The sequence below is a fragment of the Macrosteles quadrilineatus genome, unplaced genomic scaffold (assembly GCF_028750875.1).
Source record: "Macrosteles quadrilineatus isolate MER2022 unplaced genomic scaffold, UCM_ALF_1.0 Scaffold_6__1_contigs__length_79288215, whole genome shotgun sequence".
NCBI lineage: Eukaryota > Metazoa > Arthropoda > Insecta > Hemiptera > Cicadellidae > Macrosteles > Macrosteles quadrilineatus.
The window spans coordinates 16,297,685-16,311,175 of NW_026542599.1; the positions used below are offsets into that span (position 1 = coordinate 16,297,685).

Consider the following 13,491-nt stretch of genomic DNA (forward strand, 5'->3'; position numbering starts at 1 on the left):
AACTTGAAGGCTCATGAAAACATATGTTTGGCAATCTAGAGGAAGTTTTTTAGTTAGGCATATAAAAATCAAACATAAATATGTATATAACAACTAGAAGTCTTAAGTTTGTTTAAAAATTGGTCCTTAATGAAAGTAATTAGCTCACACCTTTATCATTCAAATAATTTTACATTATAAAAATATTTCAAAATAAAAATTCCATTTAATAAGTTATGTAAAATCTACAACATTTTTATGTTAGTACATGAAACAACAACCCACTTTAATATAAATTACACCCGCACTCACCCTAAACAACAGTGGGGAAAGCATTCTAAAGCTCTCATAATTTACTCCCTGAACAGCCCTCTCACCCTGTATTGTTAAAGGGGATTTTTGTACCTTATATTTTAACAGTTCTAAAGATGACAGTCCACTTTTGGGGTTTCTTTATGATAACGTATGATTTATTTGTAATGAAACCCAATTTCCTATGGAGCAAAAGCTAAACGGTGATTGGCCACATAAGAATATAAATGTATTTTCATATTATTTTTTTCAAATGGCTGACTATCCTATTCTTATTACTGAACAATGGTATATTTACAAAACTTGTAATCCCTTTGATATGACATTTATATCTTACTAACTCCTATGACATGTATTTGTGAGCCACAAGTTTACAAATATTACTTAATTACATAACAATGAAATTGTAATATAAAAACTGTTACTTCTTAAGGTATATTTGCCAACACCACAAACCTATTACTTCATAACCAACTTTGCATATTCACAAATAATTCAGCTCATCAATGATCCTTGTTTGGGACGTTAATCAACTCTATGCAAAAGTTGGGCTTTAATTACTTGAGCTATCTTCAAGTTCAGACGAATAAAATTTTATTTTGTCACTTGTAATAACTTTTTAATAACGCGTTCTTACTTGCTATCTCTGAATTGTTTAATTATGTGTGATATGTTACAAATTTCAAACTATCAATTCCCTATCGTTTAGCTAAAGGTAAATAAAAATACTAATGCTTGTATGTAGTCAATTATTGTGATTTTGATCCTAGTCTGCTTATGGAAACTATGTATTTTAGGGATAAATTTAATTTTCCAAAATTATTAATGTTTTGAATATTTAATATTAATTATTGAAAAACAAGTTTAAACTTCAAACTACAAGCAATAAAATACCTACACGTTCTGCTTGTAAATTCTGTTTACTTGAAATTGTGTATCTATTTTTTTTATTTTAGCCTTAACGGCATGCCACGGTCACCCTAAAACCACAAGGGAAAGCCTTCCTTTTGTAAAATTTACCCTCCTTAAGAGCAATTGTATTTCATTCCCCCTTATTTAATGCTTTGAGAGGATTATGATTGGCATTATCGTTCAATAAAACAATAAGTTTATCTTTGCTCGAATATTATAGTAATCTTGCCTCGTGCTCTGTTTGAATTTTAACTCCTAAAAATCAATCAGATCTATTATATTTCCTTATTTCCTTGGGCAAAAGCAAGGATGTAATTAAGATGTAAATTACGAATAAAGCCTTTGAAAAACTTATAGTAGTTTACACAACGATTGCATAAAGATAGTGTTAATGATACGATTAGAAATTTAAGGTACGAACCTTGGCAAATGCCTTTAACACTTCTAGTGTTAAGACTAGAGTGTCGTTAAGACTATAGCGTGTTGCGTTTTTAATTACTAACAATCAATACTCTTAACTCTTAAGAGAGGTTTTTTTTCGCATACAACCTCTTTTTTCACTGACTGTGATGCAACAACTCATTGTACCAAACACTGATTGGACTAATCAATAACAATTCAATTGGTCTTAAGAGCTTAACAGTTGAAGCTCAATAGATTACCATTTTTGATACAAGGTAGATAAAAACAAAAAAAAAGTTTTATTCGCATAATATTTTGCATAACAGTGGGTGTATAGATGAAAGAAGGTCACGTTTATTTGTCATAGATACTACTCATACCATTTAGTTTCTTACCTGCAATCGATGAGTTTTTTATCTGAAAAAAATACACTCCTTTCTTCAGTATTCTTATGGCAATTAATTATTGTTGTTAGTTTCAACAAAACACATTTTTAAAAATCCGTTATATGTTTAGTATTTTTTTGATATGTTGCAAAATTATTTCTCAATATCTTTTTTTTATTTCTCTATAATTTTTCTATATTTCTTTTTGGTATAATTCGACGAAAGTTATAAGTACTACAGGACTTAAACAAACTGGCATTTAAACTGTTGAAACATATCGAAATGAATATTATGTTTAAAATAGTAATTAGATTATTTACATTCTTTAGTAATTTTACTACAAAATAAACTTCGGTATTGTGTAGTACTCCTTAAACAATAACTTCCAAAAATATTTGTTAAATATAAGGTTTAAACATATTCAGTAACAAGAAGTAGCAACAAGAAAACGTGTCCACTGATAGCTTTTATGAAGAAGATATTTAATATTATGTAATATTATTCTTTGTTCGACACTGTTGCCAAAGCTTAAAAAGTAACATATTTCAAAGTATGTTATTGGAGTTTTACGGAAAAACCTCACCCTCTATAAGGGGATCACCCCTCTGAATCCCTCTACTTTATATTTGTTTACTAAAAGCATTTGCGTCACCTTGGAAACGCTACCACATTCCACAGAACCAGCATTGAAAATATCACTGTAAATTACGGGCTAAAATTCGTTTAATCTTTTAATGGTAGTTATTATCCAATTTTGTTTAGTAATTTATTTTTATTATTATCATTTTAAAATATGTTGTATTATTTGCATATGCAAACCAGCAATTGGTTTTAAGTTAGGCTTAATACATTTTGTTGCTGTGAAATGGTTATTCCTTGAGAGTATATACATTTTGAATATAATTATGTATCAGTATAATTATGTATTGGTTTAGTTCTATCCATACATTGCTTCTACATACACCAATATAAATAGTGTTCTTAAATTGGATGATAACACCTTTATACCTTTACACGTTTTAAAAATGCAATTATTATTTGTAAATAAAAATGTTGTTAATGTTATTCATTAAAGGTTTTTGAACCCTGCTTAACCTAATATATTTTATCTTCTACAGTACTCATTTGATCGTCCAATTTACTATCATTAAATTAGAATAAACTCGTTTTTACAAAGTCGTTATGGGTTTAATTTTTTTCGTTAAGTAATAGACAAAAATAAAACTTATAAGATTTACTTCAACATTTATAAGAATTGCTTAAAAATTATTAACAAACTATACGGATTATTTGTTTTACCATACCATGAATGAAAATATATAGGTTGTATGCCAAATATTGTTAAACTATTAAATTCTATATTCATTATTAAACTATCTAAACGTTGGTTCATGTTATTTATTTATAATGTATGTGTGACAGTAATTTCGTTTATGTCATTTGTACCCTGACTATGTCGTAATAACGGTGAAACATGTAAGTTTTTAACCTCATATCAACAAAATTTGGATTACTTGACGAGGTGATTATAGCATAATATTATATCATATTTTTAACTATTGACAATATTTCCTAAACTACAACTTGATTGTCAGGTAAAACAATTTGATTAAATATTTCAATAAAAAATATATGTATAAAATTATAAAACTGAGATATACATGGAATCTCCAATGAACGAAGAAGTAATTTACTGACATGTCATGAAAGATTCATTAGGTAGCTGGAATCAAGTAGGCTCCAATCAGAACATGCACAAAGTCACCCAAGCATGAAGGAATCAGGGGTTCTTTGTAGCGTAAATAAACGGCAGGAGGCATAACTAGCTAGTGGGTGGTGGGGGAGGAATATAGTGGGTGGGGATGGAGTATATGTGGCGAAGAGGGAGGTAGGGGTGGGTGATACAGCTGATAAACTTGTCATACACGTCATATTCACTTAGTTGTATCTGTTGCGTGAAGTTATACCTATACTATTTTGTCATAACTTTACATGTTTAAGTGGTTGTAAATTGTGATCACTGACATAGTTGGTATGGTGATTTTTTTGTTTTAGTTAATACTGATAATCCAACACTTAATATTTTTACCACAACAAACCCACAGTCTAAAGAAATTTAAATTTGCTTGAAAATTATTAAGACCCCATTAACATTAACACCCAATAAAATTTTACTATTTAATCTCACTTAAGCTAAATAAACTGAACACATGCTACATTTCGTCAAAATCGGACAAAAACTTCATGAGTTACCATGTTTGCGGGAATATATTCGCATAAAAAACAATTTGAACAATTAGTATTTTTGGCCTCTGGAGACATCAAAATAAGAAAATTATTCGGTCCAGAGTCTAGGGCTTTCCGTGCCACCTACGTTAAAAGCTTCATCCATACAAGAAAGTTCCTTAAAACTAATAAACACTTGAAAGTAGTCCACATAAATTTCACATAAAAACCATTGCATTTCCTTGAAATATAATTACATTATACCGCAAAACTGGTTCCTGTAGTGTAGAAGTCAAATCTTCCATTTTCACTTTCATATTTTATCGAGTTTACTATATTAAACATGTTAAAATGCATTTAAAAACAACAAAAACCATTAATTAATTGTTATTTGTCCTTTAGAGTCCTTGGAGCCAGGACGATTTAATTTACTAAACAATTACAAAACTAAAACGACAATATATAATCTAACAGTGACCTAGAAATTTAAACACAATTACTTAGGACTTTGAAAAAAATATTTTTAGATAATAAATACCTCTTCAGTAGCTGTTTATGACCGCCAACGTCTAAGTAATCTTATTAAAATCACGCTTGGCAAAAATATTTTGTAAAAATTCATTAAACTCAAAAGTATTAAGTGGTTTCAAATAATTACAACATTACAAAAAATTCAAACTGTTAAATACGAGTTTAATACCCTGGATGTCATAGGTTATAGTTTTACATTTCTTCTAGATAGCAACTGCACAATGGCAAAGTCAGGATGACTTCAAAAATTTTCAACCATTAAACACAAATAAATTTAATTACTTAAAATTGTATTTCGTTAATAATTTTTTGTTCGCCATATACCGAACACGAATACCATCCTATACATTTATTACATAAATATCTGATAGTATTAACACATAATAACACGTAGAGAAACTGTTAATGTACGGTATATTATGCACACCTAACTCCCCTACTCTAACATCATTTAGTACTTGCGGTAGTCCAATAACAACCCCTAGCAACACCCTTAACTCGCCTCAAGAACTCCCCTTACTAATAGAATTCCTAGACCCCACCCGTTACTTGAGTTAAGTAGATTTTTCCCTCAGAACATATTATTGCTTAGCTTTGTTTCTTTGAGATATACAAAACGGCGTCTCTTCTCATTTTAGTGAAATTTCGTAAAAAGTAAAAAAAAAATATTTCTTTTCTATAATTGATGATTTCTACTCACTTGCGAAAAATGTTATTAGAAGTGTTTATTGTCTACGCAGCAATATATCTCAAAATAATTTATGATCTTAATTTGGAATTTTTTATTTCAAGTTGTTTAAAGTTGTGAAAAACAAATAATACAATAAGAAGAAGAAAAATTGTACATCCTTTTTTTGAAATGTATTAGGAAAATCTGAGATTCACAAAGTGAATTTCAAATAAATTTATTGTTTTATTAGTTAAAGATTTGTTATTTTTTTACCATGTACTCCTAACGTAAAAAATTCGAACACAATATAGGAATATTTAAAAACGTTTACCTAAGAAGGTTAACCTAAAAATTGCATAAATAATAGCGTTTTCCGTTGTATTTCTTTATTTCCATATTATCATGTAGCTTGTTAACTATTTATGTATACATTTAAAATTGATGTTTATCATGTAAATACATAAATAACCTTTTAACATTTAAACATATTTTTTATGTTGAAAGGACAAAGGATTTCAAGGTTAAAAGAAAATTCATAAGGGTAGTCTAGTCATAGCTGAATCTAGGGTGCCCCTATTTTCATGGCAATACAATAAGCCGATGCCGGGACATTTCCTGGATATTGAAATGGTCCTTACTCTACTTCATCATTCGGGTCACGTTGCAGATTCAATATACTATTAAATGGTGTCAAATAATACCACTGTGATGAAAATATTACTAGGAGAAGATTGATTGCAGTATTTTTTAATTAAGACATGTAAAAACATGTACAGGGTTTCTTGCATCAATGTGAACAAAATTTGTCACATTTTTCGGCAAGTCAAAAGAATCAAAAATGTAATATAAAATGTGTTCTATATTATTCCCTTTCGGTCTATCCGTCTCAACCTGTTTTTATTTATTTTTTTACATTCATTACTTCATGACCGTTTGAGCTATAACGTTAAAATTCTGCAGCGACGTTTATCTTGGTTATCGTATTGACCACTATATTAGTGCAAAATTTAAATAAAACCTCATATATTCGATGCCAAATCATACAAAGATCGTTAGTTTTACAAAAGGACTGTATTGACATGCTAAATATAACGTGACGAAATTTCTTCCTGTGGTTGCAAGACACCCTATATGTATGTTTTTTATAATTGAGGCTTGTATAAATAAAAGAATATCAGATGTATAACAAATTGTCTTACCTTTTTATTTTTAAACACCGTAAACTATTTTAAATGCATGGCGTGGTAAAATATCTTTGAAAAAATACCAAAGTACTTGTAGTGGTTTTTAATATTAACAGATTCTTAACCCTGTCATTAATGAAATTGTATAATATTAATTAGGAGAGCAGTTACATATAAATTGAAGAGCTCTTCAGTATAAGCTGTTAATTTTATGTGAAAGAGGATAACCACATTGAGGTTAACTAACAGTGACGGGATGAGGAGGAAAACTTTTCCCTTTCAACATTTGGCTTAGGGTGGAAATGTAGCCTTCAATGTTTTATAGTTCCGAGTTCTTTGTTGTGGTTTTTTTATCTGACGTCAACCGTCCTCATTTAAAGTCACATTAAAAATTATTAAATGCGGAAAAATGCTTAAATATTTCATATAAAAATACAAAACTAATAAATTAATACAATTTGTATACATTTAAATTTGAATTATTTTCCAAGATTGGACGTAAAAATTTACTTTCACTGTAAGTAGGTGTAATGAAACTATCGCCTTACTAAGATATACAAACAATACATACTGTTTAATAATAATTATTATTCTTGATTAGGTTTTACAAATTATATATATATTTTTGTTGACGGTAACTTAAACCACTTTTGAAAAAAAAAAACATACGTAAATATATATACCATGTGTTCACTTGAGACAAAACATATTGCTAATCAAGTTTTTTTTTTTTAAGCTTACATGTAATGTTTAAAATACATACTAGGTACTTTGAAGGTTATTGGGTAAACCTTTTTTTGTAAACCTATTGTCAGCTTTATTTATTGTAAACCCATTTACACATTAGGCGTAGAGCTAAAAACATAATTTGATTGCACAATTAAAGTTTCCAACGATAACAGCAGTAAAAGGTCTTAAAGTAAAATAAAGATTATAATTTATTAGAGAATATAAAATAGCAAGAATACCTAACACGAAGTAAGGATAAATATTTTGGTTGTCCAAGCTCGGAGGAAGACATATTTCGTGCGTCGTGTAAGGTAATAGGTTTGAACTAAACCAATGATTAGGTGGTTAATAAATAACAACCAATTGATCGAGGTAGCAAAGAAAACTGTTATTACTCCGATGTCTTAATCATGGTTATGTCTTTTCATCGATGATTGGATATCAATAGCATGGCTGAACTTAAATTACCTCAAAGCTTACTGTATATAAAACAATTGTTAATGGCTTTATTCCCAGTTTTTCCATATATATATATATTGTACATATCTGTATCAGCATAGCTTAAAACTAATCATTATATTATTCCCAGCAACCGGAACAGCTCGTGAAATGTTTTTTAGTTTCTAAAATGAATCCAAAATATATTGATTTTCAAGCAGGGAAATTTATTATTTCTTTACATATTTTTTTTTATAAAATGAACAAATATACCTATAGAGTACATGAATGGTTATTTTATTAATTATTTAATTTTATGTGCGTATTCAATCCAATAGAATATATCTTAGAGACAATTAGTTCTTAAGATTTATGGATCAAACTTGTATATGATAAAATCCATACATAAACTGAGTCGTCTATATTTAAAGTAAGGTACTTTTTAAGCACTATAAGTGACAAGTGTTTTGGAATTAATTGACCATTATTCTATTTAGGCATATGAATAATGGAAATCCAAACATTGTTCAACTGTCCCCGTCTAATTATTGACAGTTGACATAACTAGCATGGGAAATTCGAATTAGTCTAGAAAAAAGTAGATTTTTTTCATGAATGTATATTTAAGCTGTTATTGTTTTAACTTTTTGTAAAGGAATCGTCCACACTCCAGTCTCTTTATCATCCGAAGTTTATATTTTGTAAGAATTGAAGTATTTAGGCCCAGAATCAATCCTGCTTCAAGTGTAACTCCAAACATTCACATGCAAAGTGGTCAATTAAATTACACTCGTGTACAAAGACCATTTTAATTTCAATTCACTTTGAAGATGAAACTCCTAAATTGTTTGAAAAGTTTACCAACTTAAACGGTAAAATAGATAAATTATATTGTCTAAGTATTCGCCTGATAAAATCTAAATTATTTTTTTTTTAATGCTATCAAAGTCAAGAACTAAAGTGTTTTAATACTTTTGCAGCTCTATCACACCCTTTAAAACTCTACTTAATCCTGTGTACCCGTAAATATAACGACCAAATACAGACAGTATCGTGACAAAGGTCCATTAAAGTATGATCGTCTCTAGTTGTGGATGGACTTGAAACACTGCTAGGAACCAACTTGTCTTTGTTTAGTCGATAAGCTATTATGGATCTCATATAAACTAAATTAGACGTACACGACATGAATTATTGATTTTTTAATTGTATTTAGGGAATATTACTAAATAATGACTTAAATATATTCAAGTCAAGACGTTTTGGTATTTGTGGGGGTTCAAGTTTAAAAATCAAAGCTGATAGTGGTTTTAGTGCCAATAAACTGCAATCAACATTAGTTGCTTTGTTCATACACAATTTGTCTTTTTCAAAGGATCTTAACTTATTTTCTGCCAAATGTTAGGTAAGAGTAAACGAGTTCAGTTCAAACTGTTAAACTTAACGTAGGTCATCGCGTTATACGGTGGGAATTTCCCGTAAAGGCAATACACCATTACCGTGGATCTCAAGACTTAGAACCGGGACCGATTTATTATTTCGTTTTCAAATCCCTAGAGGTTCAGTTTCAACTCTCTGTTCAGTTTCAGCAAAAATGATCAGATTTTGATTAAATTTGGAGTACAAAAGTAAACTTACATTTACTTGAACGAGTTTGCGAACAAGCGTGATCAGACAGTGGGAGCGTTTAGGGAGTTCATATGGGGTTTCAAAAATAAAACATTTTTGGAATAACTTTCCAAGCTATTATGTAGAGCTTAAAAACGAATAATAAAGTTTATTGAAGCACTATTATACACCTAATGTCTAAGGAGGAAAAAACCTTACATTTAAAATTTCAAAGTTACTCTTATGGATAGTAAGTAAACTGTTGTACATTGAACGTTTATGGACATATTTTGATCAAATTTGGAATAAGTATACAACTCATACTATACTATTAACATTTTAAAAACTTAAGGTTGTATTTTTCTGTAAGAGTGATCCTAAGTACTTGCCAAATTAATATTTTTAAATTAGCAAAAATGGCATTTTATGAGATACTATATTGAACATCCAATCAGGCAAAAGGAAATGTGTTTAGTGTGTAAGTTTGCTGTAGCGGTGTTATTTTCAACTTCGTAGCGAGACGCTACCAAAAAGCGTACTCATTAAGAAAAATGTCTCAACCATTTTAAGAATATTTTAGTAAAAATAATCACTTATTTTACAACGATAAATTAAAATCAAATGAACGATCGGTCTAACATTGTACAAATCCCTATTACATTAGATAATATATCTTTTTACAAAAGTTTTACATTTTACTATGTTGAAGTACCAGAATGCATTATTGTTATACAGGGTCTCAAAAAATGGCTACATCGCGTAATAACTCCTTGGGTGAAAATAAAGAGAAAATCATGAATAACATTTGTTCTAAAATCGCCTCGTTAACCAGATATCCACCATTTTGTATCGTTTACATACACTTTTTATTCTGGAATTTTTTTAATCGATCTTTATGAAACTTGGTATGTGTGTTAAGGTAGAGAGACCCATGTTAGGAAAGCAAATCATCTTCATTCGACTTAAAACCCCAAAATAGTGGCCATTTTAAATGACAAAAAATAAAAGATTTTATTAAAAAAGTTTTAGAATATTTTTATTTAGTTTTTTTTTAGTTCCCTATCAAAGGATATCAAGTTCAAGAAGATGGAACAAGAAATAGGTGAAATATTACGACTTTTAGTTGTAAACTAGGGCAAAACTGACTATCGCCTTTACTAGTAGTGACTTGTAGCCGTTTTCTAGCCCATTTTACAAAAAAAAATATAAAAACTTAATGTTTCAGCCACTTCTTCTTCAATCTTTTTAAATTTGGTATCGTTTGATAGACAAATAAAAATGCTAAATAAAAGTATACGTAACATTTCTTTATAAAATCAGCCAGTTTTGAGTAATTTAAGTTAAACAAATTAAAATGACCGCCATTTTAAAGGTTTTAAGTCAAATCAAGATGATTTTCTTTACTATCATGGATCCCTTATACCTTAACATACATACCAAGTTTCATAAAGATCAGTTGAAGAAATTACAAGATAAAGATGTTTTTGTACAAAAATACAAAATGGCGGATATCTGGTTAACGAAGCGATTTAGGAAAGCAATTTTATTCTTGATTTTCTCTTTATTTTGACCCAAGGAATCACTTAGTAAAATATGTCCCCACCCTTTTGAACACCCTGTACATTTTGGTTGTCTAATAAAGTAAAAGACTCGGGAGTTCAAAAGCGTGCGATATCTTAAGGATATGAATCCTGTAAGGTAGCAATGTACCATTGCATTGCCACTAAATTTTGAACCACTGAATTTTAATGTAATCTATAAAGCTTTATACATAAAAATTGGTCCATCCGGTCTTAGAACAGATTTACCATTTAACTTATGAACACTAAAGCATTACTAAAGCAACAGATTATCTTTTTCATTACCAAAGTTTGGTGAGATCCAAAAGCAAATTGTAATCGTCAGCACACCGTAATATTTTTCATATCACAGACGATTCTACTGAAATAACAAAGTAAAATATTAACAAAACAATCTTAACTTTATTTCTAACATCAAACAAAAAAACAAAAGATTTTAATGTTAAAAAAAGTTAAAACACATTACTTTTATCTAAATATATTTTGTATATATAGGTAAACAGACTTTTAGCAAAATAACAGTCAAATACATATTTAGATTTTTAATAAACGATTTGTTAAACTACATCAACCACCCAATATAAGGGGGTTATTTAAATGCCTTATATATTTTTCCTAGGACGCTAGGCACGAACCTGGAACTTGTTTTCGCATTACTTCAGACTAGACATAAGGGTATTCACCTTCATAAAAATCCATTGGTGATTTGGTCGGATTTGAACCCGGGACCTCTTGGACCGAGGTCCTGCGCTCTAACTTCTTATAGTAGTAGTGTAGGTTGGATACGGAAATAAGTTTCGCAAGTACTTTATAAATAATAATGCCGTACTGTTGTTAAAAATATACTTGCTTATTCGCCTTTAGAGTATTAAATTAACATTAATTAATTTATTATTAAAATTTTTATATTTATAAATGTAATCAAATGCTGACTACTTATAAACATGTAAAAAAATTATGCTTACTTATTGATTTTTGTGTACATTTTATACAGTTTTAATCCATGTAAATGTCCACATTTCACATTCTTACTATGCAATTAATAGTCTTATAATCATTACCATTACCAACGTTGCTCTGCAAGGTATAACAACATTCGTCTTCCCGAGCTGACGGGAAATAATAACGCTGTTTGCATTTTACATCAACGCTACAGACAACAACTGTTAACACCGTTACGGCTGTTTGCTTTTGATTAAGCTTCCGCGTCCTCCGCGCCTCGACAATAATTTGTATCAGGGAAGATTTTATTTTTCTATGAGTATAAATGGAAAGTTACTAGTTTGTAAGAAATATTCTTCGTTCTAGTTTTAATTGTCACATTTTAGATGTATTTAGAAAAAAAAATCTACTTCGATATTATTTTAGCCATGTATAACTGAACAATCCTGATTTTAAATTTAAAGTTTTATAATGTGGTTTTCTTATTATTTATTCTATCTTTATGAAATTGATGTGTTTGTAATGTATGGTCAATTTAAGCCTAGTTAGAAATATGTTTTTTTTTATTGGAACAGTTTTTTAAGTTATTTATTGTCATTTACGATAATTGACAGTTAGTTTTGCTTTAGTTTATTTAATTGGACACCAAACCGTGTTATGAAATGGACAATGCTTTAGAGATTAGTTTTTTTTTTTTTACTGTAAAGCTAAAGCTGTCAATTAACAAAAATCTGATCAAACAGGGTCAACAAAATTATGGTTCTAGGATAATTTTTATTATATTACTGTTTTAAATTAAATTATTTATTTATATAATATATGCAAAGAGAGAGATTCATTTGTAACTAACCGTAGCTATGAAAAAAATAAAATATGTTTGAACTGAATTGTGTATTTTAAGAATTTTGAGTTTTAACTATAAAAATTCTTCATGTATGAGGAATTGCAGATTGAACATCGCAGTTTCTATTTATTTTAGGGGTGTTGAAAAATTTTTAGAGTAAAATTTTATTTTATTTTCACAACAACATAAAATATAAGCAATATTTTAACGTGATACTGTAGTACATACAACGACTATTGTGACTTTATACCTTATTAAGTAAATAAACATACTCTTAAGTATTTTGCAGCTAAAATATTATAGCATTTATATTCAATTTATTACTTATAATAAAACCATTGACATTTGTAAGCATCAACCTACCTTTTGAACAGTATATAACAGCACACACAGAGTATCCAATAGCACAAATGTACACTTCACAAACCACTTGTCAGTGTCAAACGGAGCAAGGAACGCGTCACACCACTTACCGCTACAATCAAAATGAAAACGATAGGAGGAACGCACAGTAACGCCACCCGACGCTGTCCACACACGAATGGATCCTCGCGTAGTACGCGGTCCCGCCGCTAGAGTGGTGATGCAGCGCCACCGTCGCTGTGCGCAGGTCCACGCTGCGGCTGATTCAAATCGATTCGTTTTTCGGCAAGAGGCTTGAATAATAGAAGAGTTTGTTTGAGTAGAGGTCCCTTAGTATTTACCTCACTAGCAAGGCAAACATATACGCGGATTGGATTTACGTAAA

General features: G+C 29.5%; 1 protein-coding gene across 3 annotated transcripts in view; it reads right to left on the reverse strand.

Annotated features, from left to right (window-relative positions):
* The window catches only part of LOC128996268 (hemicentin-2), a 420,963-nt gene extending 407,691 nt beyond the window's left edge, over window positions 1-13,272 (reverse strand). For all 3 annotated transcript variants that reach the window (XR_008491037.1, XM_054421469.1, XM_054421467.1), the window contains exon 1: window positions 13,107-13,272. The gene's annotated coding sequence lies outside the window, so the exon portion shown is untranslated. The remainder of the gene's footprint in view (window positions 1-13,106) is intronic.
* Window positions 13,273-13,491: the final 219 nt, after the last annotated feature.